Source organism: Leptodactylus fuscus, chromosome 9 (genome assembly GCF_031893055.1).
Source record: "Leptodactylus fuscus isolate aLepFus1 chromosome 9, aLepFus1.hap2, whole genome shotgun sequence".
Lineage (NCBI taxonomy): Eukaryota > Metazoa > Chordata > Amphibia > Anura > Leptodactylidae > Leptodactylus > Leptodactylus fuscus.
The window spans coordinates 26,720,645-26,727,199 of NC_134273.1; positions in this window are offsets into that span (position 1 = coordinate 26,720,645).

The window sequence follows — 6,555 nt, forward strand, 5'->3', positions numbered from 1 at the left end:
TATTATGCCCCATAGTGGCCCCTGCACACAGTATTATACCCCATAGTGGCCCCTGCACACAGTATGATGACCTATGGTGGCCCTTGCATACAGTATTATTCCCCATAGTGGCCCCTACACAAAGTATTATGCCCCATAGTGGCCCCTGCACACAGTATCATGTCCCAGAGTGGCCCCTGCACACAGTATTATTCCCCATAGTGGCCCCTGCATACAGTATTATGCCCAATAGTGGCCCCTGCACACAGTATTATGTCCTATAGTGGCCCCTGCACACAATATTATGTCCCATAGTGGCCCTCGCACAAAGTATCATGTCCCAGAGTGGCCCCTGCACACAGTATTATTCCCCATAGTGACCCCTGCACACAGTATTATGTCCCATAGTGGCCCCTGCACACAGTATTATGTCCCATAGTGGCCCTCGCACAAAGTATCATGTCCCAGAGTGGCCCCTGCACACAGTATTATGCCCCATAGTGGCCCCTGCACACACTATTACGCCCCATAGTGGCCCCTGCACACACTATTATGCCTCATAGTGGCCCCTGCACAAAGTATTATTCCCCATAGTGACCCTTCCAGGTATATCTCCTGATGAGTTTCTGGTGTGAACTATAGTAAATTTGTCACTCCTGCCCTGGCCCGCCAAGGTCTCTGTTGCACATCCAGATGCACATTTTTGGTTCAGTTTTTGGCACATTTGTGTCTTTATACTAGTCAATCCTGGGGCACATTAATCAAAAAAAATATAAGGGAAGTTTATCACCGTAGCAGTCCCATTAAGTACTTGACTATGTGCATGTGCAAGTCCAGATTACTGCATAGGATAAAGGGGTTTTCAAGTTTTTAATATTACTGAATTATCCATAAGTCTTCGATATCAGATAGGTATGGATCTGACATCTCACACCCCCACAACAGCCGCCTGTGCTGGAATTAACATATAGTATGGAGCGGGCAGCACAGATCTGTTCTGTGTGCAGTGGCCATGCCAGACTACTGTAAAGAGTCATTACTATCAAAATCTTGGTAAAACTCCTTTAGTCCATGTATTTTAGCTTGTAGTTGGATTATGTTTTTTTTTAGCTGATTTACCGAAACCTTACAGTACGAGACTATAGAAGTGTACCATCAGTGGGGTGATCCTCAGTGGCCAGCGATAATACCAATGACATTGGTAGTCGAAACCAATGGCAACCATGTCAGATATTGGCAAGACTGAAAGTGCTCTGTCAGCTTTGCAGTGGTATGTAGATACCACTGAAAATTAGTGGACACCCAATGGACACCTGGTGAACCCCAGTATAGTCTATGGGGTCTGCCAGTGTCCGCAGGTAACCACTATTTTAGCAGTCCAGTTCTCCGTCCTTCCAGTTCCGGGGAGGGTGAACCTAACCTAAGCCTAGTATAGGACTGGAAAAAATGCCATATCTGGAACTTGCAGCAATTTGGATAAAAAGGCCAGGAAAACAAAAAAACCCATGAAAGTGCCAAAAAAAAATAAATCACTGCATGGGCAACTTTTATAGGGCACCTGAGAAACAAAATCCTACTGACCAAACAAAAGCCACTGAAAATGCCAAATACGAAAAAAAGACAAGTAACCAGTGTGTGCGACCACTGTAGTTGCTCCCGAATTATTTCATTACTAAGTGTTAGCTTTAGATTTGGCGGAGTATTGTTACCAGATAACTGTTAGTGACAGTGACGTTCTTTTCCCGATATTAGTGCGGAAGTATTTGATGTCGCCCCCATCCATCTTACATGCGCTTCCCTGAGTAATGGCTCTGCTTATTAGGTTCCCCATTGAACATATTGATTATTTTCTAACGATGTGACGAAGGTGTCAAAAGTCATTGTGAGGTTGGTCATGGAGACATGAGCCCCCACCCCCACCTATTATATCCTTCTCAGAAAATCATAAAATATTCACCACTGATATTCTTGTTCTATAATGTTGTATAGTGTAGCATTATTCTTACCCTTCTCTCATCACTAGATTTATGTTACCTTATTATTGTACTTTTAGGGCCCCTTTCAGACGATCACATTCAGGCTTGGAAACATGGCCTGTGTATTGCCCGCAGTGACTGAGTTGCTGAGCTCAGCATAACTAAGCCATGGTTGGGCCATGAAATGCAGCGTTATATGAATGTCAACGTTTCAGGCCTAAAATTGACCATGAACTAAGGGTTCAATGTTATTATTTGTTATACGTTTAATGGATTGTTCATCCCAAAAAGGATAGTATGTGATATTTGGGGGTCTGACACCCATATCCTAGCAAACATAGTATAAACACAGGTGCACAATATGTTGGGTTAAAGGGATTCTACCATTAAAAATCATTTTTCTGTGGCTAACACGTCGGAATAGCCTTTAGAAAGGCTATTCGTCTCTTACCTTTAGATGGGATCTCTGCCGCGCCGTTCCTTAGTAATACCGGTTTTTACCGGTATGTAAATTAGTTCTCTGGCACCGCTGCCTGAGAACAGGACCCTGCGCTGCCTCTATCTTCTGCTGGATCCTCCCCTTCTTTCTTCGTCTTTCTTTGGCAGCTTCACCTCTGTCGGCTCTGACACTAGTAGAGCCGACTGCACATGCGCGGCCATAGTTCCGAGGCCGCAATTGCGCGCATGCGCAGTTGGCTCTACTAGTGTCTCAGTGGCAGAGCCAACTGCGCAGGCGTCAGAAGAAAGACAAAGAAAGAAGAGGAGGATCCAGCAGAAGATAGAGGCGGCGCAGGATCCTGTTCTCAGGCAGCAGTGGGGACGCCCTCATCGCATTTTCAGCGCTGGGGCCCGCCCCCATCGCTGCCAGAGAACTAATTTACATACCGGTAAAAACCGGTATTACTAAGGAACAGCGCGGCAGAGATCCCATCTAAAGGTAAGAGACGAATAGCCTTTCTAAAGGCTATTCCGACGTGTTAGCCACAGAAAAAAGATTTTTAATGGTAGAATCCCTTTAAAGGGGTTTTCTGGGCAAAAAAAAATATTTTTTTAAAAAAGGTCTGTTAGTGCTATCAATGGGTTAATAACTGCACCCAAATCCCTTTAGCAGTGTTTTTAGTTATTTCTGGCTTTCTCTGGGAGCTCCTGGTATCCTCTGCATTTGTTTACATGAGTAGCTTCCTGCTGTCTTAGCCTACAACTACCTTGATTTATTGCAGTTCACTTAGATCCCCCCTCTCACTTCCTCCTTTACCTCCTACCCTATTTCCCTAGCTAGCCTGCGGATTACTAGCCCTATCTACCTAGCTAGCTAACTAACTCAGTCCCAACATCCTCCCCACCTCATCATACTTATCTGTCTTCTCATCCTGGAGATGACTTTGGGGTTCTGCTGTCCCCTTTTCTGCCCGCACCTGGGATCTGGAACTGGCACCTGCACAATAGAACGCCGGCAGAAGCCATGCATGCGCAATAGAATACTGCTTCTTTTTGCTTCTGCTGACGTTCTGTTGTGCAGGTGCCGGCTCCAGCTCCCTTGTGATGGAATTGCCACCCAGCAAAAGAAGAGGAAGTGAGTATTAGTGGGTATGATGGGGACGGCAAGGGATGGGGGAGGGGGCGGTGAGAGAAGTACTGGTGACCCCTCGTCTCTGGAAACAGTGAAATGGAATGCCACCAGGAAATCAGAAAATGTGCCTGGGGCTGTCACATGACCACCCGGCATATAGGTATATAAACATTTTTTTAAGGGAGTAAATTAGACGTTAGACTGGGGGAGGGGGTTTAGCTTAGTGGTAAAATTTTAATTTATCCCGGACAACCCTTGTAAAGAGAGTCTGTTAGCAGCACCCAGCCCTGCAGATCGATGGGTTAGGGTCACCTGAGTCAAGCAGAGTTTTTCTCCATTGCAGAGATATTGCTATTTTTGCCACTATGCAAATGAGATTTATGGAGAAATGAAGGCGTTCCTGCTTATCTCTTTGGAGTAATGACAACACCCTCATTACTCAAAATTGCTCATTTGCATATTGGTAAAAATTGCAATATGTCTGCACTGGAGACACTGATTCACAAGGGGGAAACTCTATCCCCAGAGATAGATAACCTATCTATCTGTGGGGCTAGGGTTGATATGCTGGGTTCTGGTAACAAACACCTTCACGAATTTCCCCACACCAAATATTCATGTATTCAGACTAACAGCAAACATCTGACCTCGGCACTTTGAGAACGCCTTAACAAACACAGTGAAAAAAAAGCTAGTAACCCCTGTGTGTAATCCGGCATTACCATACAGTAAATGTATCCGTGGTGGAATTTTAATTCTTAGCCTTGCTGATAATAAGAAGGGAAGGTCTCCGGGGCCATAGGGAAGGAGAACAGTGAGAATACAATATATGTTGTAGAGATCACACACGCGGCAGGGGGTAAATGTCTGTCATCTGTACATCTACATATAGGTTTCCAAAAATGTCAAGGCACAGTAACCCTCTCCAGGTATTTGCAGGCGATCATTATGTGGAGACCTTTAATAATGCAGCGGCTCCATTGGTGTGCGCTTGTGCTGCATACGTAATGAGTCGGGATATTAAATTAGCGGCATGTGCTGTAATTACCGAGATCCTGGATATTCTGGAGGCCCAGCTGTGCTCTATGGCGTGTAATTAGCTTTCTAGCATTGGGAAGGTAACAGAAATTAGATTGGGAAACTAATGTGTACGGCCTGAATTGTTGTGTCATGTGCAGAGCTGAGTACACGTATGCGGTCTGGCCTTCTACGCCTCATTCGCCCCCTCCTCACCTTCAAAATCAATTACAGCGTCAGAACCCGCAATACATAATTCACGATGTCTGCAGGGTACGTTTGGATATCCATCATTTTCCTGACTCGTACGTAGTGAAAAGCTGCAGCGTTCCAAAATCATCATTTAATTGGACTGTTTATACTGTAAATTACTCGGCCGTGGTAGCGCAAAGAAAATCCCCTGATATTTGGGCCTGGGTTTCAGGAAACACAGCAAAGCAAAGAGCTCAAAGATACATTTACCAACAGGGTTGCAAGGGCGCATTAGAATTACATGAGAATTACGTTACCACAATTTTTGCTGGGTTAACATATTTGTAAAAACGGGAAAAAAACGCTTGTACATATCTGCACCGTAGTCTCTGTTGGCCAACCCTCAAAAATATCCCCATAATATTATTCCTCCTCCACCAAACATTATAGTTTCTAAAATGTAGTCAGGCAGGAAATGTTCTCCTGCCATTCCCCAAACCTAGACTTGTCCATCAGGCTGGCAAGATTTCTCACTCCACAGTAGACCTTTCCTCTGCTTCAGGGTCCAGTGGTGACATTGTATTCTATACCACTCCGTCTGACACTTGGCATTGTGCTTGGTGATATATAGCATGCATGCAGCAGTTCAGCCATGATATATATATATATCTTCCAGGCCACAGTTTTTGTGCTGATGTGATATTAGAGGGGTTTTGGACTCTACAACTATTGAGTCAGCAGAGCTTAGTGACTTTTATGCACTATATGGGATGGGTGCATTCACACGGAGTAACGTGCCGCGTGATGTGGCACGTATACGGCGTGTGAGACTTTGCGCGTCGTAAAAGCTCCCATTTATTTCAATGGGAGCCTGGATCGTATACACCGCGTTATTTTGCGGCTGCAAAATCACGCCCGCAAAATAACGTGGCGTATACGATCCACGCTCCCATTGAAATCAATGGGAGCTTTTACGACGCGCAAAGTCTCACATGCCGTATACGTGCCACATCACGCGGCACGTTACTCCGTGTGAATGCACCCTATGCCTTGGCAACACCAATCTGATGGTGAAATATCTAGGAGGAAGGACACAAACTGACTTGTTGCAGTGGGGGAGCCTTCACACGGAGTAAACGCGCGTGTATTTTTGCAAAATACACGTGTAAAAATACACATGTAAAAATACACATGTAAAAATAAGACTCCCATTGACTTCAATGATATTTTTTACACGTGTAAAAATACGCCTGTAATATGTCAATATAGTCAATGGGAGTCTTATTTTTACACGTGCATTTTGCAAAAATACATGCGCGTTTACTCCGTGTGAAGGCTCCTACAGAACCTCAATGGAGTTCAGTGAGTTCGTGAGAACCAGCCATTCTGCCACGTGTGTTTGTAAAGGTGACTACATGGCCAGGATATTATAAACTGGGGAGCAATGGGGCTGAATGAGACACCAGAATTCCATGATTAAGAGCAGGGAGGAATACTTCTGCTCATATAGTGTATATTTGACACACTTCTAACTAATAGTTATCATATATGTAGACCAGTATATATATATATATATATATATATATATATATATATATATATATAGGGCTCTCAATCTACTGTACATTTCTCCCTATCAGTATGTCTTTGGAGTATGGGAGGAAATCCTCACAAACATGGGGAGAACATACAAACTCCTTGCAGATGTTGTCCTTGGCAGGATTTGAACCCAAGACTCAGTGCTGCATGGCACCAGTGCTAACCACTGAGCCACCATGTTGCCCCTGTAAACCAGTATATTGCCCAAACAATTGCTGGTTC